Below are 12,411 nucleotides of genomic sequence, written 5' to 3'. Positions count from 1 at the left end.
AAAACTAGCAATTGCACCACATGTTGCAAGAAAATGCTATAAGGCATAGCATAGGAAAGAGTAATATAGAAGAAAGAAGTAAAAATTTTATGCAATTTTGTTTTATTTACTGTATTTCTTACAAAAACTTTGAAATTTAAACTTTGCATAATTGAGCTAAAAGAGTTAGGAAGGATGGTAGTTTGAGAAATCTCATCAATATCTTCTTTTTTCATAAATGTGTTCACTGATAATGTTTGATTCTTCATAATGTCTCTAGTATATATCTACCAATTGCAGAAACCAATACAAGTGTGTGTTCTCTTGTGGTATAGGGGCACATTGCTTCCATGGTGCCACCAATAGCTAAATTGAAGGAAAAATGGAACTGAAAGCTTCACATTAAAAGCATTAGAAACACTATAGTTAGAAGCTCAATTGAAAGCATCTTGTATTCACCAAAGTCTTCAACACATAATCCTTATGACACTTTACAAACACATTTTCAACAAAGTGAAATGTCAAGATTAATGTTAAAAACAACATCCAAGTAGATAGATTTTCACAGTTTCAGGGATGTATGTGTAGGTGTAGTAAATGGGATATTTAAATCTATAGAAAAGTCGTAAGTAGTAGCATATGGAAGAATAACATAGATTAAAAAAATGTGATATGTTATGTGATGCCATGCATAAATTGTTAATTTTCATTTACTGACAACAACCTGCAATGATATACCTTTAATATTAATACCTTCAATCAAATCCTGTTAAGTGAGCTTTCATTATTCTCCTCAAAAAAACATGGAGCTTTTATTGTTCACCTCCAAGCACATTATAATGAAATATCTCAAGCCTATTTAAAGGCTTTATTACATTTAGTCCATGAACTCAATAACAGGTATCACTAATACCATGTGCTTGAAACCAACACTATAAACTTAATAATTTTAATTCCTTTACCAAATAAAATTTAATCTAATTTAATAGAAATAATAAAACACTGAAAATGCTAACTAAGAATATAAATTAAATATTGAATATTACTTCATGAAAGACATACAAAGGATAACTTGCCTACCCAAAAAAAGTTTAGTGAGGAGAATGAAATTCAAATCGACTAATGAAAAAATTAAAAATTACACTTTATCATAAACACATACACAACATAATGAATCGGAACAAAGATAAGAGTCCAAGTGTTGCAGAGGGTTGGAATAGCGAAATAAAAAGAAAATAATGCTAAACTAAAGGAAACTCTAGAAACAAAATCTGAAGTCATTTATCCAAACGAGAAAATCATGTCCCAATTTAGAACAATTATAATAAAAGCAACAAAAAGAGCTCTGGAGATCTAAGGTGTCACAACAATATTAACCATACTTGATTCTAATGTAATTTTAAAGAGGAATGAGTAGGTCTTATGAACCAATAACATATTTCCAATCCTCATATCCTACAATGTGAGCAGAAACCATGGGAAAGGCAAAAGATTCCTTATTAGATAACATCATCCAACACCTAAGATCTGATGTCTTTTTTCTTCAAGAACTGAGGTTACTAACTTCTAGCTCTGTTCACTTATGGGTGGGATTTAGCAATCTGGTTATCACCCCACCTGCCTTCTAGCTCTGTTCACTTATGGGTGGGATTTAGCAATCTGGTTATCACTCCACCTGCTTTGTGGAATGAACAGGTTCAACATTTGGTCTGGTTCACCATGGCTTACTACTCTAAACATAATCATTTTTGGAGTTCATTCTTAACTCTCACATCAAAGGTTTCAAATATCAAAGAAGGTGCATCTAACTTTGTGTCCGTGAATCAGAACAAAGATAAAACTCCAAGTGTTGGAGAGGGTTGGAATACCGAAGCATGGAAAATAAAGAGCAAATAATGCTAAACTAAAGGAAACTCTAGAAACAAAATCTGAAGTCATTTATCCAAACAAGAAAATCGTGTCCCAATTTAGAACAATTATAATAAAAGCAACAAAAAGAGCTTTGTAGATCTAAGGTGTCACAACAATATTGACCATAGTTGATTTTAATATAATTTTAAAGAGGAATGAGTTTCTAATATAATTTTAAAGAGGAATGAGTAGGGCTTATGAACCAATAACATATTTTCAATCCTCATATCCTACAATGTGAGCAGAAAAGAAGATTCCTTATTAGATAACATCATACAACACTCCTTATTATATAACATCATCTAACACCTAAGATCTGATGTCTTTTTTCTTCAAGAATTGAGATTACTAACTTCTAGCTCTCTTCACTTATGAGTGGGATTTAGCAATCTAGTTATCACCCCACCTGCTTTGAGGTCAACATTTGGTCTAGTTCACCATGACTTACTACTCTAAACATAACAAGGGCCTTACAAGACGTAATAGTTTTTTACTTGTTATCTAATTTAAACATAAATAAAAAGTAAGTCCCATCCTACAAATTTTTAAACATAAAAATAAATGTAAATAAAATTTTGGCCCTGAAATGCCAAAAGGCCCACAAGAAGATCTGAAAGAGGGATTTTCTAGAGGGCTTCACAGATATCAGTGGAGTGAGTCAGTAATATCATTCTAAATCAAAACTTGAGGCTCCGGTAAGCAAAACAAGAGATAAAAAAATAAAATGGATAAATAATTAATAATTAGAAATTTCTGATAGTGAAGCATTTGATGTTTGAGATACTAGTTAACATTAACAATCCTCAGAAAACATACGAAACGTGAGAAAGGATAAAATACATTGTAAAGGCTTTCACGTGTTTGGGAGCCATTCCTTTAGGTCACTCGTGTAAAAATATTTTATGTAAGTGAAGATCCTTAATCCATGTGTATTCTGTAATGAAATAAGTAAATATGAGGACATCAACGAGAGGGAGGTGGCATTAAAGATGACTATTACCCTTTTTCCTTTTTATGATGTACACTCTTGATGTCTTTTAAATCATCTGCAAAAAGTATTTAACCCGATATTATAAAAATTCAGTACAAAATCTCTCTGTTGAGATTTTCGGTTTTAATAAAATAGGCAAAAATCTCAGTAGGTGACAAAAATCAAATTGTGTTGCTATATTAGCTCTATTTTGTTGGGAGAGAGTTAATGCATCCTATATTTGTTGTAAGAGGATTTATGAGGCAGTTAGATCCTCTTAGCTATAAAACAGGTTTCCATACGGATTGGGAGGAGGAGGTGAGAGTTTGTGAGGAAATTGTTAATCTTGTAATCTCCTGTTTGATAATAAAGATTTCTGATGCCTATGTTTGGTGGATGTAGCCCAGATTGGTTGGGTGAACCACGTTAACTCAGTGTGTCATTTGTGTATGGTTTTATTTGTTGTTGTTGCCTTTTGTTTAGCTGCGCACCGTTGGCTCTAACAAGTGGTATCAGAGCGTGTTGGAGGAGTGGCGCAGCGGAGGAGTGGCCTGTTGGACCAGGCGGCATTGAAACAGGCGTGGCACGTTGCTGGAGGAGCTGCGCGTATGATCATAGCACTGTGGCTGTGTATGAAAAATGGCGTGGTTGTGCTGGTGTTAGAGTGCCAGCAATGCTGGCATGATCCACCGTTGTGACTCTGATCCACCGCCTTGGCATCATTCCTTTTTTTTTGGTAAATCAACACGTGGCATATCATATATACAATATAATATATTGTATGGTAAATAAACCCGCGTCATCTAAGATCTGATTTAACTTTGGATGATAGTCGTATCATATAGTTAAATAATTTGAGGGTTTGGCATGCCGCGACGTGAATATTTTCTGTTCGTATAGCTACCATCAGTGCGTATGCCATGGAGCCAGCCAATGATGTTCACGTTGTTCAACTAAGTGCGTATGCCATGGAGCTTTTTTTTTTAGTTTTCTGCAATCGGCGCGGGTTATGTTAAAAAAGTCGCGCCAAAATACTGAAAAGGCGCGGATAAGGCTGTATTAAGTGCGTCAGCGCGCCAATTTTCAGATCAGCGCGGATTCGATAGGTTTAGTCGCGCCATTTTTGTCACTCTAAGCGTTTTTGCTACCGGCGCTGTCTTTCTGGAGTTACGAGAGCGCCAACGCGCCAACGATTGCATTGGTAAAAAATTGCAATTGTTTTTTGGGTTTTTTATTGTAATTCGCACAGAATTTTTTTCTTTTTTTTTTTAAGCAAAGGCAGTGTAATATAAGGCATAGGCGGTTTGTATATATTAAATTCTTTTATTTAAAAGTTGGATTTGGAGATTGTTTGTTTTAAACGAGATGGCGAAAACTCAGAGTGCTCGGTTTGAAATCGAGAATTTTAACGGCAAAAATAACTTCGAGATCTGAAAGGTAAAGGTGCATGATCTCCTGGTAAAACAAGGCGTGGCAAAGGTGCTGTCGGGAAGATCCAAACTGCCTTACCCCGTGACAGATGATGAATGGAATGAATTGGATGGAAGAGCCTTGAGCGGTATTCGACTATGTTTGGCTGATGATGTTTTGTTTAACATCGTATCAGATAAAACTGCTGCTAGTTTGTGGACGAAGTTGGAGAAGCTGTATATGACAAAATCCTTGACAAATCATATTCTCCTGAAGCGGCAGCTATACAGTTTGCGAATGAAGGAAGGTACTTCGATTACTGATCATTTGAATGTTTTTAATACTCTACTGGTGCAATTAAAAAGCATAGAAGTAAAATTTGAATCTGAGGATAAAGCCATAACTTTATTGTGCTCATTGCCCAAGTCGTGGGATCATTTTTTTACTTCTATAAGTCTTAGTTCATCCGAAACCATTGATTTTGATGATGTCGTCGGAGCTTTGTTGTCTGAGGAGACCAGGAAGCAGTCGAATGCTGACACCTCTACATCAGAGGCAATGATGGCTAGAGGTCGTTCTAGAGAAAGACGCTCTGGTAAGCACAATGATTCGCGTTCAAAGTCGAAAGGAAAGAAGAGTAAAGTAAAGTGTTGGTTTTGTGGCAAATCGGGGCACTTGAAGAAGGATTGCTAGAAGCGACAACAAACTTCTAAAGAAGCTTCATCGACAGAGAAGAAGGAAGCAAACACGACCGATACAGGTTCGGCATCTGGTTCAGGTATGAGCGACGAAGTCTTATCAGTTAATTTGTCAAATCATGATCAACATTGGTTGTTAGATTCTGGTGCATCAAACCACATGTGTATTCATAGAGAATGGTTTAAGACGTATAGATCAGTTAATGATGGAGTCGTGTACATGGGTAATGATGTCACGTCTAATATTGTGGGAATAGGGAGTATACAGCTACAAATGTTTGATGGGACAACCAAAATGTTAACTGATGTAAGACATGTACCAGATTTAAGGAAAAATCTAATTTCACTAGGAGCACTTGACACAAATGGATATAAAATTGTCATTCAAGGTGGAGTAATGAAAATTTACAAAGGTATTTTACTAGTAATGAAAGCTAAGAAAGTAGGAAATTTGTTTGAGTTAGAAGGAAGAACAGGGTCAGTTCATGTGTCTACGGTGTTTGAACATGACAGTAGTTCCATTCGTCTATGGCATCAAAGGTTGGGCCATATGAGCGAAAGAGGGTTAAAGATTTTGGCTGATCGCAAGTTATTTCCTAATCTAAGGTCTGGAAAGTTAGATTTCTGTAAACATTGTCTGTTTGGCAAACATTGTAAGCAAAAGTTTAAAACATGCAAACATACTAGTAAAGGAATACTTGATTATATCCATTCAGATGTTTGGGGTCCAACACCTACAACCTTGTATGGTGGCTCGTCATATTTTGTATCATTTATTGATGACTTTTCTAGGAAAGTGTGGGTCTACATGTTGAAAAGGAAGTCTGATGTTTTCACAGTTTTCAAGCAGTTTAGAGCATTGGTAGAAAACATCACTAGTAGAACTATAAAATGTTTAAGAACTGACAATGGTGGTGAGTTTACCTCCAAGGAGATTGAAAACTATTGCAAGGATGCAGGGATCGAGAGACATAAGACTACTGTTTATACTCCTCAGCAAAATGGAGTTGATGAATGCATGAATATGACTCTTTTGGAGAGAGCAAGGAGTATGTTGAGTAATGCTAGTTTGCAGAAGGAGTTGTGGACAGAAGCGGTGGCTACAGCTTGTTATGTGATAAATCGGTCACCATCAACAGTGATACGTTGCAAGATTCCTCAAGAGGTATGGAAAGTTCACCCTTGTGATTATTCTAAACTCAGAGTGTTTGGTTGTGATGCATATGCTCTAGTACCTAAACATCAGCGAACTAAATTAGATCCAAAATCAAAAAGGTATATCTTTGTTGGGTATGGTGATGGAACAAAGGGATTTAGATTGTGGGATCCTACTACCCGAAAAATCATCATCAACAGAGATGTAAAGTTTGATGAATCCTCTCTTGTATAGTTAGATGTAGATAATAAATTGAAACAGGATGATGTATCTGATTTTCAGCACATTCAGTTTGACAACACTTCTAATGATAGTCATGATGACAATAGTTCAGATTCTAGTCATCAACAGGTTTCAGAATCAGATTATGAACAGGTTCAGATGTAGGTCATGAACAGGTCTCAGATGGTGATCATGAAGAAGTTCCTACAGATGGTAGTCAGCCAATTGCGGAAGCACCAGAAACATCCTTAAGGAGGTCTACAAGAATCAAACGCCCTCCGAAAAGGTATGATGATTATGTTACTTCAGTTGCATTTACCGCTAATCAGGGAAAATTTTAAGAACCCCCCTTAAATTTGCATGTATAATAAATGGGCGAATCTCCATGGTATATAGGAAAAATGGAAGGCGATTTTATCAATAATATGATATGTATATATAATTTTTTGGCGAATCTCTCACCAGGCATGGCAAATATTTTACTCAATTATAAAATATTGTGTTTATTGAATACACAAATGAAATAATTGCATTTCTTTAAAATATCTTTTGAAATCAAAATTACCGAAATTACATATCGATAACCTAGTAGGTGTAGGATAAAATTCACCCGTGCCATTCATAGAAAGCATGAGAAAAAACCTAATACTATATATAAAACCAAGAAAAAATCAAATTCATCACTTCTAGGGACCTCATAACCACCCTGCCAATACACAAGTATGTTCCTGTTTGCAATTAGAAAAATTACCCAAATTACAATCTATTTACTCCAGCATATGTTGGAAAGTTATAGAAGGAAGACTAGTGTAATCAATCCATTTACCCAAATTACAATCTGTTTACTCCAACATAACATATATGTTCCTGTTTGCAATTAGAAAAATTACCCAAATTACAATCTGTTTACTCCAGCATATGTTGGAAAGTTATAGAAGGAAGACTAGTGCAATCAATCCATTTACCCAAATTACAATCTGTTTACTCCAGCATATGTTGGAAAGTTATAGAAGGAAGACTAGTGCAATCAATCCATTCCTTTTAGCCCTGGATTTGTTTTAGTTTAAAACAGAAGTATACAAATATACTTGTCCAATGTTTATGCTTTAACCCTTCACCTTAAGATGTTTTTACAATATAATTTCCTAAGTCTATTTAATATCTTCATTATCATAAAAACCAACCTAGGTCCATCTTAACTCCACATCTACCACTCTTAGGGGCATGAAATCTGTTTATCCCTCTGAGCACTTGTTAGACCCAAAATTAAGATGGATCTAAGATGATAGAATTTCTCCTTTAAATAGTCTATGCTCACATGAATACCATGGTATTACCATGGGTCAATACCATGAGTTATCATAAACCTGGAGCTTAAAAATTACTATTAGTAATTTATAAAAATTAATCAAATTAATAGTTGATTTTTATTTTATTTTTTATTTTAACCAATCTAAAATGTTTAACATACATTAAATTACAACATCCATTTTTATTCTTGATCGGATCAAATATTTTTTCACTCTATGCTAGTTTGCATATCACGATATTTGATACCTCTCGGGGGTTAGTAGATCCAGAGTAAAGATGGATCTATGCTCGTTTAATTCCCCCATTTAAATAGGCTACATTCCAGGTGAATACCATGGGTCAATACCATGTGCCATTTTGGCGAATACCATGGGTCAATACTATGTGCCAATTTTAATTTTTATTAATACTAATATTAGGGTTAATAATGTCTTTTTGCATGGTATTAATAACAATCTAGTCCATGGTATTTGTCCCATAGTATTTTTCCCATAGGTTTCACCTAAATATAATGCATTTTTTGAGTGTTCATAAATATAAGGTGACTTATGGAGTAAATATAAAAAAATGTTTTATTTGTTTACCATACCTCTTGTTTATTTATATTTTTATTAATTTACCATACCTCTTTTACAAATATGGTATTTGGCCCATAAGATTCACTTAAATAAAACCTATAAAAAATGTTTTATTTATCTACCATACCTCTCGTTTATTTATATTTTTATTAATTTACCATACCTCTTTTATAAATATGGTATTTGGGCCTTTGGCCCATAGGATTCACTTAAATAAAACCTATTCTTGAAAATGGGCGAATGGATTCACTTAAATAAAACCTATTCTTGAAAATGGACGAATGGAAGGTTGTAACTCCTAATTTCAAGGGCTAAATTTACCTTTCTTACCCTCTCCCTTAAAATAAGGAGGGCTATTTGAGGTGATTTGTAAAAATGTACTATGATACAAAATATTCGCCCACTAAAAATTTAAAACCCCTTAATTTCGCCAAAGGGCGAACATTCGCCCCTAAAATTTTCTATGCCGCTAATGACGATGAACCTCTGTGCTATCAGGAAGCTATAGAAGGTTTGAAAAGTGACAAATGGAAAGTAGCTATGAAGGACGAAATGATGGCCTTAGGTAAGAATGGCACATGGGATCTGGTTGAACTTCCAAAAGGCAGGAAAACTGTGGGATGTAAATGGGTTTTCAAGGTAAAACGGGGTGTGAATGATACGGAGGACAGATACAAATCAAGGCTGGTTGCAAAAGGGTTTTCTTAGAAAGCAGGCATTCACTTTCATGAGATATTTTCACCAGTTGTTAAAATAGTTTCAATTCGCATTGTGTTAGCATTAGTCGCTTTGCTTGATTTAGAATTGCAGCAACTAGATGTTAAGACTGTTTTTTTACATGGAGATTTAGATGAGGAAATTTATATGGAACAACTTGAAGGGTTTGTTCAGCATTGCAATAAGAAATTTGTTTGCAGGCTCAAGAAATCATTGTATGGTCTGAAGCAGTCGCCTCGACAGTGGTACAAGAAATTTGATTCTTTCATGTTGAGTCAAAAATATATAAGAAGTGAATATGATCACTGTGTTTACTTTAAGCAATTAAGTAATGGCATGTTCATTACCTTAGTGTTGTATGTTGACGATATACTTTTATCAAGCAAAAGCGTTGAAGAAATCAACAAGTTAAAGACTCAGATGGCAAGGACATTTGATATGAAAGATCTAGGAGCAGCAAGACAGATTTTGGGCATGGAGATTTTCAGAGACAGGAGCAATGGTAAGTTGTGGCTATCACAACAGAAGTATATTGAGAAAATACTTTTGAGGTTTGGTATGAGCAATGTGAATCATGTGTCAGTCCCTTTAGCTTCTCATTTTAAGCTTTCTTCCAGTTTATGTCCTAATACAGATGAGGAAAAGGAATATATGTCTCGAATTCCATATGCCAATGTAGTAGGATGCTTGATGTATGCGATGGTTTGTACTCGACCAGATATTTCACATGCAGTTGGGGTTGTCAGTAGGTATATGGAAAATCTGGGTAAAGAACACTGGTCAACAGTGAAATGGGTGCTTCGGTATTTGAGAGGCACAAGTAGTTATTGTATCACTTACAATAAGAGTAGTGAATTTGCTTGCGGGTATGTTGATTCTGATTTTGCAGGTGATTTGGATAAGAGAAGGTCAACTTCAGGGTATGTCTTTGCTCTTGCAGGTGGAGCTATTAGCTGGATGTCAAAGCTACAAAACATTGTTGCTTTATCCACTACTGAAGCAGAATACATTGCTGCTTCTCATGCTTGCAAAGAAGCGGTTTGGTTGAAAGGTTTGCTTGGTGAATTTGATAGGTTACAGGACAACATCAATTTACTTTGTGATAGTCAAAGTGCAATACATTTGGCAAAGAATCAGGCCTATCATAGTAAATCAAAACATATTCCAATAAAGTGCCATTTTGTAAGACAGGTTATCACTGAAAGGGGAGTCTCTCTTGAAAAGGTGCATACAAAGGAAAACTGTGCAGACATGTTCACGAAACCAGTTGTGTTAGAGAAGCTGCGTTGGTGTTTGGCTTCTCTTGGCTTGCAGAAAAAATAAATAATAAAGAAACAGGGCATCAGGCTAATTGTTGTCGAGGTGGAGATTGTTGAGATTTTCGATTTTAATAAAATACGCAAAAATCTCAGTAGGTGACAACAATCAGATTGTGTTGCTATATTAGCTCTATTTTGTTGGGAGAGAGTTAATGCATCATATATTTGCTGTAAGAGGATTTATGAGGCAGTTAGATCCTCTTAGCTATAAAACAGGTGTCCATATGGATTGGGAGGAGGAGGTGAGAGTTTGTGAGGAAATTGTTAATCTTGTAATCTCCTGTTTGATAATAAAGATTGCCAATGCCTATGTTTGGTGGACGTAGCCCAGATTGGTTAGGTGAACCATGTTAACTCACTGTGTCATTTGTGTATGGTTTTATTTGCTGTTGTTGCCTTTTGTTTAGCTGCGCACCGTTGGCTCTAACACTCTCCTCTGAATTGATATCTTGAATGAAAATTCGAGCTTCTAAATTCGAATTTAGAAGCTTTCAAATCTATGCATTCAATACTTTGCCTTTTCAATTCTCCACAATGGAGTCAGGCTTTAAAATTGACGCCAGTTTGTCGGTTTTAGCCGTAAAATACAGTTGATTTCCAAATCAACATGTCACTGTTGATTGCTTAATTATATAAATTTTTTAATTAAAAAATAACTAAAATGAAGAAAAGTCCAGATAATATTCCAAAAAAATATACTAAAAAAAACTAAAATACAGAGAAGTTATCGTCCCAGGGATTGGCTTTATGGTTTCACGGGATGACTTTATTGCCATAAAATCACGGTGGTGGTATATTTTGGACAGATACTTGAATCTCTTACTTTAACGGTGAACGACGAGAATTCTTCAAGGTCCATTACAGTATTTAAAATTGTACCAACTAACTGTACCTCGGATGATAGGTTTTTCAAGGGTTGATGTACAAACCTTGCGTTAATGGTTTCGGTTTTTGTTTTTTATTTTTGTTTTTGTTTTTTATTTATTTTATGTTTTATGTTTACTTTTCCTTTCACTAAATTTTGTTAGGATTCCAAGATCCACTGATCCCTTTTCCCATTGTTCACACATGGTCTTTTTCACATCGTTCCAAACTTGAACTGAAGTGGAACAGTTGGAAAACCTTGAAACGCTTGCATTTGGCGAAGAAAAAGACCAGTTTCCCGTGCTATGCAATTAATCTATTTCTTATTCGATGAATTTACACTAATTGGTTGGAAATGCTTCCAAAAAATTTTATGATGTGGTTTTTCCCGAAAATATTTCTAAACTCTATCCATTTCTTGATTTAAAGTGTGACAAAAAATAATTTAAAGTGCAGAGGAAATTTGACAAGAGGATTCTGGGTTGTGAATGCTTTCAATGGATTGAACTTCCATTTCTATGGACACATCAATTGACTGAATAACCATTGCCCATCACAAATTCAATGGGCAAATCCATCCAAACCAAATATGAATGAGTTGAATTGAATGGGCAAATCCATGCCAACCAAATACGAAAAAGTTGAAAGAGAAAAACCAAATACGGCCTAAAATGTTAGACGCCTCAACTCAGGAGCAGAAAGTTCAGATTCAAACCATGAGAAAAACAATCTTTGGCCTGTAGAATGAGAACAAAGCACGGTAAGATCATTTGCTGGTATTCAAAAAGTAAAACGGCCAAAAAGTAAAACGACTTGTTTGAAATAGGTTCAGCGAACTTGAAGAAGAGAATAGTTGGTTGCAAAATAGAATGAAAATAAGTAGAGCAGTTTTGCCAAAGTGGGAACAAGCTGAAGCACGTGTTCTCATGACTTAAGAGGTTGCGCTTGAAAACGATATGGTTTCAGCTAAGGATCATTCCGTGTTCTGAAGTCAAAATGTCACTTTTATAGTGTCAAGGTAGGGCAACTTGACACCGTACAGTACCGGACGCTAAACCAACGCAACATAAGACTTTTAGTGAGAATGTTCGTGAACTTGAGCAGCTTCCTCTCCATACAAAGGAGGAGCCATGGTCATCCAAAAACCGGATTGATGAAAAAGTTAAAATAATTATAGCCTCTGCATGCATTCAGTGCTCTTTGGGTGACTTCATCTGGATTCTTTTGTCCCTTTTTCAGTACAAATCTACATCTTTGCAAACTCAATTCCTAGATC

The sequence above is a fragment of the Pinus tabuliformis genome, chromosome X (genome assembly GCF_031772625.1).
Source record: "Pinus tabuliformis cultivar Carrire ecotype Pingquan chromosome X, CPIR1, whole genome shotgun sequence".
Taxonomy (NCBI): Eukaryota; Viridiplantae; Streptophyta; class Pinopsida; order Pinales; family Pinaceae; genus Pinus; species Pinus tabuliformis.
This window is presented reverse-complemented; position numbering follows the sequence as displayed.